Source organism: Amblyomma mixtum, chromosome 3 (assembly GCF_055824585.1).
Source record: "Amblyomma mixtum isolate Tamu chromosome 3, ASM5582458v1, whole genome shotgun sequence".
Classification (NCBI taxonomy): domain Eukaryota; kingdom Metazoa; phylum Arthropoda; class Arachnida; order Ixodida; family Ixodidae; genus Amblyomma; species Amblyomma mixtum.
In genome coordinates this window covers 46,876,878-46,886,674 of record NC_143014.1, presented here as the reverse complement: position 1 = coordinate 46,886,674, position 9,797 = coordinate 46,876,878, and positions in this window count along the sequence as shown.

Sequence of the window (9,797 nt, the reverse complement as noted above, 5' to 3'; positions counted from 1 at the left end):
ATAGTGATTAACTGCTAATTAATAACGCTTAAGCTTCGCCTTTAGGAGTGGAACGCGACAGCGTGTCGTAGCGCTGCCGGGAGTCCATGGAACGCCACCACCAGTTCGGCCCGATGCCTTGCCCTTTGAACGCAACGCTTTTTGAGGAAAGGAAATGACGCAGTAATTCTCCGCCATCTCGGTGGACACCTGAACCGCACCGTACAGGAATGGAGGTAGTGGGAGCGAAAGAAGAAAGAGGGGCCGTAATGAAAAAAAAAATGAAAATTGTATTTGAGGAAAAGAAATTACGGAGTAACTGTCTCGCATATCTCGGTGGACACCCGTCAAAAGCGTGAAACCTTTGCTGACAAACCTCTGCTGACAGCCTTCTGTCGACAAAGATGAAGCATTAAAGGCTTTCGCCTTAAAATACGCACACGCAACTACTAGCCGCGAAAACAAGCCACGCTGACGCCGAACCCTAGGGGCAGGGCGAACAGGAAACATGCATGCGGCAGACGATCGCGCCAGGATAAAACTGATGCAACGAAACTTGAAACTCGTTCGTTGCAGGATGCACTTGAGAGAAGTTTATTGGATAATGTGGTCTAAGGGATTGCTATCGCTCTAAAAAACACTACAATCAAAAAACGACCGCAATCGTCAAAAAGACACAACAAAAAACACTCATGCGGGAAGCCTGCCAAAGTTCTCACACACAGTCTTAGAGGCGTAGGATGCAACGAAACTGACGCGATCTGCATCGGTATCGAAATGCATGTTACTGCGGACACCGTTCCTCCATCCCGGGCTATGGTAGGTCCAGTTTGAGCGTATAGAACTCCTCCATGTTTGCAAACAAGCGAGGTGGCGCTGCAGTCGCTAGCGGGCTCGCGGTAGGCAAGAGGCCAGGGAGTGGCGTCGAGTTGAGGTGGTGCACAGCCGGTTTTCTAGGCTTGTAGGCGTGTTTTGATTTTCTGAGAATAGCAGTGGCTGATGCTTTCAACTTAGCATTCCTCGAAGTACACAGGCTATGGCTAGAAAGCGTTTCTGTCGCTGGTTTCTACCTAGGCATTGAATAAAATGATAAGTTTCTGACACTCTGCACTAGCCAGAATGGCGGGTCTAGCTCAGTTGTAAGACTTTTAATGACATGAAAGGTTATTCGCAAAAAAAGACGACACGATTACTAGGCATACTATGGGTGCATCCGCCCCGCGTGCAACTGCTTTTATTATATTTACAGGCGTCAACTTGTGAATAAACTAGTTGTTATTTTGCGCACGTCCTGTCGTGTATTCTATCTTTGTGTCGTCTTTTTTTTGCGCATAACCTTTTGTGGCATTTCAAGTATCAAGCCAACTATCGCGACAACATCTCTTGCTCAGTTCTATGAGCTAGTCTCCTTTCGTCTGTAATTAGTGCGGTGTCTATGCAGAGGGTCTGTTGTAGGGAGGGGGAATGCAGTGTAAATAGGTGCCCCCCCCCCCCCCCTATTTCTTACAGATTCAGGTTTAAGTTACCTTGTGGAATTTTTTTACGGTATTGTTACCTGTTGTTGTATAATGGTGGACGCGGTCGGGCTCCCCGCGTTAGACTGGAATAGCCGTTTCTCTCTATGTTGAATATGTTGATTCCCCAAGGGTATATCATGTGTGAACGGTGTTTTATATCTGTCTGTCTGTTCAAAGCTGCGGTGTATCGGGAGACTAGACGCTGCATAGCGTATGTGATGTTGACTGCATACCAGTCGAGAGAGGATCCAGTGAATATTGCGGCCTATTGCTGCAGTGCCGCGTGTCTGCCACAACGTTCTCAGCGCTAACGAATGCTACCCAAATCTCTCTCACCACCGCCGAGAACCTCAAAGCGCTATTGAGGCGTCCACTGACGAAGGGAGCCAGCTATGCGCCCTTCCTATCCTGAAAATCATCGGTGTCTAGAACGTTTTCAACGTGGAATAAATCAAAGAACGCCGACGGTCTATACCTCTCCTGAACATTATTACGCAAAAGGGTGGCATGATACGATTTTCTTACGCAGCGGCCGATTATAGGTCGCCGGTTCAAATCCCTACCGCAAGCTATAGGCTCTAACATGCGAGTGGATGCCGACTTAGCCTGAGCGAACAGGCGCGCCAGCCTTGGCAACGATGCCTGCTATGCATGAAACGGCTGAGTATAACTGTGACACTTCTATAGGCCCACATCTGAACCGCATCCTCGTGCGGGGACCCTGGGGCGCGACCCAGCCATGTACTGACTGAACTCGCAAGAGGCTTTCTTTTCTTTTTAATAATGATTGACGCCGACAACATGTATTCGGCGTTAACAGGTACAAAACTTGCGTAATTAAGGCAGAACGGCTGAACAACACCGCTGTGGATATGCACCTTACTGCGGAAACCGTTCCTCGATCCCGTGGTATCGAACCAGCGGAGTAGCCCCAACGTGAGCGCAAAAACTGCTCAACTGTGCAGTTTATTTGATTAAAGTATACGAGCGTTTAGGCACAGTACATTGGTGCTCAGCATTACACATTAGTTTTTAAATTTAGCTGCCATGTAGACAAGCTTAATAGCAAACAAAACGAAAATGTGCTATCGCTTTCCAGGTTTCTTATTACTGTGGCGTTATAATTTATTTCTTTTTCCAGAGGCAAGGAAAGGACGCAGGAACTGACTCGCACATTTCGGTGAACACCCGAACCGGGCCTTAAGGGAAAGGACAAAGGAGGTAGTGAAAGAAGAAAGGGGTGCCGTAGTGGAGGTCTCCGGTGTAATTTCGACCACCTGGGGATCTTTAACATGCACTGACATCACAGAGCACTCGGGCACCTCCTGCGTTTTGCCTCCATCGAAACGCGGCCGCCGCGGTCGGGTTCGAACCCGGGTACTCCGGCTCGGTAGACGAGCACCTTACCACTGAGCCACCGCGGCGGGTCCATCTCAGTTGTATGACTTGTAATGCCATGAAAGGAAAGAAAAGACGGCACGATTACCAGGCATACTGTGGGTGCATCCGCCGCGCGTGCACCTGCTTGTGTTATATTTAGAGGTGTCAACTTCTCAATAAACTAGTTGTTAGTTTGCGCTCGTCCTGTCATGTCGCCTATCTTAGTGTCGTCTTTTTTGCGCATAAACTTTCGCGTCATTACAAGTATCAAGCCAACTAGCCCGACTACATCTCTTGCTCAGTTGTATGAGTGTCCTTTCGCCTCTAATTAGTGTGGTGTTTCTGCAGAGGGTCTGCTGTAGGAAGGGGGGAATGCAGTCTAAATAGGTCCCCCCCCCCCCCCCTCCCTATTTCTTAAACATTCAGGTTTAAGTTACCTTGTGGAATTTTGAAGCGAAAAGCTTCACTAGGCTAGAACACCGAGGCTAGCGTGGGCCCTGTCGTCAGAAAAAGCCACAGGTGCGCATGCGCCAACTGCGTGACGCCACGGTGGACACCCGAACCGCGCCGTAAGGGAGGGAAAATAAGAAGAAAATTGGTTTTAAGGAAAGGAAACGATGCCTCTCTCTCTCAAGAGAGACAGAGACAGAGAACCTCAAGACCTGGGAGGACTGGGAGACCCTGCTGCGCTCGGAGGACCCGGCCGTGCAGACCATCGCCACCGGCCGTGCTGCCAGTGTTATGGACCTTGGGAAAATAAACACTTGAGTGCAGGGGGGTCGTGCGGGGACCCTGGGGCCTGCCCCGAATTCCTGTGTAAATAAAGTTTTTTTTCTCGCTCTCTCTCTCTCTTGCGTTTATGCAGCAACGTTGCGGGCGGCCTTCAGGCTGCCGTTGTGGCGTCCAGGGCGTGCCTAGTCGCGACGTTTTCTTTTAGGCCTTCAAAGAAGCAAAAATTCAGTGGGAACTTTGTCTAAAGTGCGTAGCGGCGAAAGCGTTTCACGCACCATTTTGCCTATGTGACACTGGGGACGTCACCACTGGATGACGTCACACATAATTAATTACTAATTAATGGCTAATTGCTGATTAGTGACTAAGTAATCATTAACTGCTAATTAATTACGCTTAAGCTTCGCATTTAGAAGTGGAACGCGACAGCGTGTTATAGCTCTGCCGGGAGTCCATGGAACGCCACCACACGTTCGGCGCGATGCCTTGCCCTTTGAACGCAACGCTTTTTGAGGAAGGGAAATGATGCGGTAATTCTCTGTCATCTCGGTGGACACCTGAACCGCACCGTAAAGGAAGGGAGGAAGTGGTAGTGAAAGAAGAAAGAGGTGCCGTAATGAAGAAAATGAAAATTGTATTTGAGGAAAGGAAATGACGCCTTAACTCTCACATATCCCGGTGGACACCCGTCCTCCGTGTGAGGAAGGGAGGAAGTTGGAGTGAAAGAACAGAGAGAAAGAGGGCCGTAATGAAGAAAATGAAAATTGTATTTGAGGAAAGGAAACTGCGCAGTAACAGTCTCACATATCTCGGTGGACACCCGTCAAAAGCGTGACACCTCTGCTGACAAGCCTATATCGCCTATATCGAAAAGCGGCTGATTCCATCGGGTTCGAAACCGGGCACACTGGTTAAGTGGCGGGGTCCGAGCCCGACCGCGGTGGCCGCGTTTCGGTTCAACGCTATATATACTAACGCGAGGCAAATGTTGCCTGCAGTCTATGTTCTGCTTGCGCGTGAGAATTGATGCAGAGAGAGAAAACTTTATTTACAAATGAATTCGGGGCACTCCCCAGGGTCCCCGCACGACCCCACTGCACTCAAGTGTTTATGTTCCTGAGGTCCATAACACTGGCAGCACGGCTGGTGGCGATGGTCTGCACGGCCGGGTCCTCCGAGCGCAGCAGGGTCTCCCAGTCCTCCCAGGTCTTGAGGTTCTCTAGGTCTCGCGGGGGAGGGTCCGCCGGCCAGAGGGAAAGGATGTGGAGGGAAGAAGCGAAGGGTTCTGGGCATAGCGCACATGCGGGAGTGGGAAAGGATGGATGATAGTGGGCTAGGGTAAGGGGTGAGGGGAGAGAGTGTGTCTGTCGTCTGCGCCAGAGTGTTGCGTGTTTGTTATCTAGGGAGGGGTGGGGCGGGGGTGTAGAGCTGGCGTGAGGCGTGATGCAACACCTGCCGTGATCTCACGTAATGAATCGATATGGGGTGAAGGGAACCAAGCAAACGCCGCAGTTATAAGACACTTCAGTAGCCAGAGCACATTTTTAAAGCGACAGCTTTACTGGCCTATTCAAGCCACGGTCATCGGCGCCGCAATTTCACCTTCCAGTGGAGGAACGGTCAAGTTGTCAGCCAAGTGACACATGTTCTCTAATTCTCTTCCTTCCCTTACGGCGCGGTTCAAGTGTTCACGTTCCTTTATTTCCTTACGGCGCGGTTCCGGCGGCCGCGTTTCGATGGAGAAAAATTAATTTTCGAGGAAAGGAAACGGCGCAGTAATTGTCTCTCATCTCGGCGGGCACCCGAAACGCGCCGAAGGGAAGGGAGGAATGTTGGACTGAAAGATGAAAGTGAAAGAGGTTCCGTAGTGGAGGTAAATAGTAAATTGTTTTTTGAGGTAAGGAAATAGCGCAGTATAGATCTGTCTCACATATTTAGGTGCACAGCTGAACCACGAGGTAAGGGAAAGGAAGAAAGAGGGAATGAAGGAAGAAAGTGAGAAAGAGTTGCCGTAATGGAGGTCCTCCGAATAATTTCGACCACCTGGGGATATTTAACGTGCACTGACATCGCACAGCAGACGGGCACCTTTTGCGTTCCATCTCCATCGAAACGCGGCCGCCACTATCGGGTTCGATCCCGGGTACTCCGGCTCGGTAGACGAGCGCCTGAGCCACTACGGCGGGTCCGTAGTGGAGGGCTTTGTAATAATTTCGACCAACTGGTAAATTATAGGCTTCGTTTCCGAGCATTTCTACCGAGCCGGAGTTCCCGGGTTCGAATCCGGCCGCGGCGGCTGCGTTTCCGCGGAGGAGAAACGCAAAAAGGCACCCATGTGCTGTGCGATGTGCACTTAAATATGGCCAGGTGGTCGAAATTATAGCGGGGACTTCCACTACGGCACCTTTCTTCTTTCCCTCCTGCCTCTGTCCTTTCCCTTACGGCGCAGTTCGTGAGTTCACCAAGATATGTGTGACAGTAACAGCGTCACTTCCTTACGACGGAAAAAAAAAAATTCAAACGCGTAACCTGGAAATGGATAGCACATTTTTATATTTTTTGCTTTTCAGCTCGTATACATGACAGGTAAATTTAAAAACTAAGGTGCACTGTTGAACAACAATGTAATGTGCCCAAACGCTCGTATACTTAATTTAAGTAAACCGTACAGTTGAGCAGTTACATTCAGACGGGAGCTACTCTGCTTGTTCAATACCACGGGATGGAGGAACGGTTTCCGCAGTCAGGTGCATTTCAATAGCGGTATAGATTATGCCACTTCGTTGCATCCTTTACGATGCAAGTTTTATACCTGCTAACGCCGAATACATGCCGGCGTCAATAATTATTACAAAGACAAGAAAGCCTCTTACGAGCTCAATCTGCATGTGGCTGGGTCGGAAGCTGCAGTGGTTGTCAGTGGGCAGCGTTTCCAACAGTGGCGTCCGCAGGCAATGCTGCTAAATTTAAGCTTGCGCTAAGTGCGGGCACGCGAACTTACCCATACAACCAAGGTTGAACAGAAGCGTATTGCGTTGTGACAGACCTTCCTGGACTTCATTTCACCTCTTGCCACATTTTAGAGATCAGCAGCTCTTTTGCGCCCGTTTCTGCGTTCCATGGCGTCGTCGTCGCCGATATAACCTGCAGTGGACACCTTAGTCGCACTTTAAGGTCCGAAAACAATGGAGCGGGAGCTTGAAAAGCAAAGGAAAGGCGCATAACTGCCCTCTTGGAACAGCGGGCACCTCAATCGTGCTTTAAGCTACGTGATGGTAGTGATAGATGTACGCTGCATGCGTCGGAATTGACATAGTTCTGCCATTTTACGGCAAGGAAGTGCGCATAACTGGCTCCCTGGGTCAGCGGACGCCTGAATCGCGCTTATAGGTACGTCGGGTGACGAGAGAGAGACGTGGGCTGCATGAGGGAGAGAGAGAGAGAGAAAACTTTATTGTACAAGGAATTCGGGGCATGCCCCAGGGTGTCCCCGCACGACCCCACTGCACTCAAGTGTTTATGTTCCTAAGGTCCATAACACTGGCAGCCCGGCCGGTGGGGTCTGCACGGCCGGGTCCTGCGAGCGCTGCAGGGTCTCCCAGTCCTCCCAGGTCTTGAGGTTCTCTAGGTCCCGCTGCGGAGGGTCCTCCGGGCAGAGGGAAAGGATGTGGAGGGAAGAGACAAGGGTTCTGGGCATAGGGCGCATGCCGGAGTGGAGAAGGAGGGATGATAGTGGGCTAGGGTAAGGGGTGAGGGAAGAGAGTCCCTACTGAAAAATCCGGTATGAATTTTAAACCGGAACCGCATACCGGGTTATTGTACAGGATTTGCGATACCGGATTACTGGAATATCCTGTATAAAACAGGACAGTCCTGTATAATACAGGACTCTCCTGTTTTGTACAGGATACTCCAGTATCGCAAATCCTGTACAATAACCCGGTATGCGGTTCCGGTTTAAAATTCATACTGGAATACAGGACAGTCCTGTATTAAACAGGCTAGGCCCGTATTATACAGGAGGGCCCTGTATCACAGGACAAAGGCAGAATAAAATGCTTCAAGTATATCCCACTTGGACTAAATCTGCCCAAAAACTGGGGCCATAAGTGTACATGCCAAATGCTCAAATATACAGAGCCTCAGAAACTGGTAATCTGCGATTATCAGCAACTCGCATTGCACTCGATGTGCCATTGTGTTATTTGCTCCCACCTTTTACCAAAGTATTGGTAGCTTGGTGAATATTATAATGCATCAAAAACTCCAAAAGATGTTTATTTTTTCCGCATGTCTTGAACCAGCTCACTAAGGTAATAATTTAACTCTTTGCCATGATCTACCGGCGCTGGGGTCTCTACAGGGTGCTGGCCAATGAAGTAGTCAAAAGCACCTGCAGAAAAGAAAATATGATTGGTAGTACATAATGCCCCCAGCTTATCATTTAATTGCGCACTGACACACAACATAATGCATTGAACACTGTGACATGCAACTTACGGCCAATGGCTTGTAGCTTTTCAGGGGTCATTGGCTTTCTGCCCACTGTGGAGGCTTCTGACTTCAGGTTCCGATGGCAAGCTTGCCCTGTAACGCCCCTTTCCAGGAGTTGTGGAGTCGTCCAAAGGCTGCGTCTTTACAGAAACGCGAATCTTTGGGTGCCACCATAACTGCTGCCCACGTTGCCGAAGGAATAAAAATTCCATTCCCGAGGTGGACCTGTATGCAATAACAAATGCATACCCCAGTAGCACAAACGGGGCTCTGAATTGCGGGCCCCCGTGGGCCCAGACAAGCCACAGACAAGCCAGGCGTCTCAAGACGCCAGGCCCTGAGCATGGCAATGCTCAGTATCGTGAATGCACCTACCGCCTTCCATATTTGAATCAATAATGTATTGGAAATCTGCGTCGTAACATTGTTGGTGTGTAAACAGGTTGCTCAGACGATTGCGATGCTTGCGTGGTCATCCTCCATTATTTACGGCACATACCGCAGCATTGATGCGATGCGTGATGTTTGTTCAAGGTCTTGAGCCGTTCCCCCTCAGGACGCTTATCAATGATTGCTCTCGCACGTATACACCATGTGCCTCTGTAAAGAAATAATACAAACTATAAAACTAATTTTAGCCGTGTTATCATGAAGGACAAGCAATTTCGGTATGTAACTGAAAGAAAATTTTGCGCTATTTCGTCCCTCTACGCTGTGCAGTCTACAAAGTTTTAGTTAAAAAGACACTGAACAGTTAGAACGTTTCTGTTGACGCCGAGCATATAACCGAGACGGAGGCAGTACTTAAAGAACAGAGTGATTTAAAATGCGTACTTACGTCCTAGCAGCACGACGTCGCCGTCATAAAATCCGCCTTCCACCGGTCAAATGTTCACCACCGGCCTCCACCGGTCAAATGTTCACCACTCACGTCTTTCGGAGCGAAGTCATTCATCACTGAGACAAGGATGATAGGGTTCCACCATATTTGCACTGGACGTACGCATGAAAAGCGATGTCATCTTTGATCATGGATTGATCAAGGCAACACGAAGAAAGTCGCAAAAAATTGTATAACACAAATTCAACGCCAACGAGCGAGTGCCAGCGTGTTTTCCCAGCTACCTTCATCGCTTGACGCTCAACCCAGCCGCAGGAGAGAAGTAAAAACCTGTTCCAAACAAACGCAGGAAAGGCGGGGGGGGGGGGGGGGGGGGGGGGGGGCACTTTTGCAAAAAGTCACCGCGAAGCGGCCGGGGCCAGTGAACAAGTAGAATCGGAACCTCCTCGCCACTTCATGGAAGTCGCGGGAAGCGTGGTCGGGAGGGCGGCTTAAAATGTTCGGTCGTGGGTTGACAGACACAGAGGAGCCCAAGGGGAAGGAACAAAGCCCGATAGAAAGACCAGGAATGCGCAGGTTTTTTTTGTTGTGACGGACCCAGGAAAAGCAGGGAAGGCGGTGATGAGAGAAAAAAAAAGCTTTAAAAAATTTTCGTAAAGACGGGTTACTCGCGTAAGGTTTCTACAGGTGGTTTTTGTTTTTATTTTGTTCTCTCGAGCGCTGTATCTTCTAGCTAGCACGAAGCGTCGCCCTTAAGGGCACAGGGTAAGCCCTATACTTCCCATGCATTTTAGGCCATGTTGAGGTACATGTTTCTCGCCAACTAATAGGTGTACCCTGGTAATATATATATC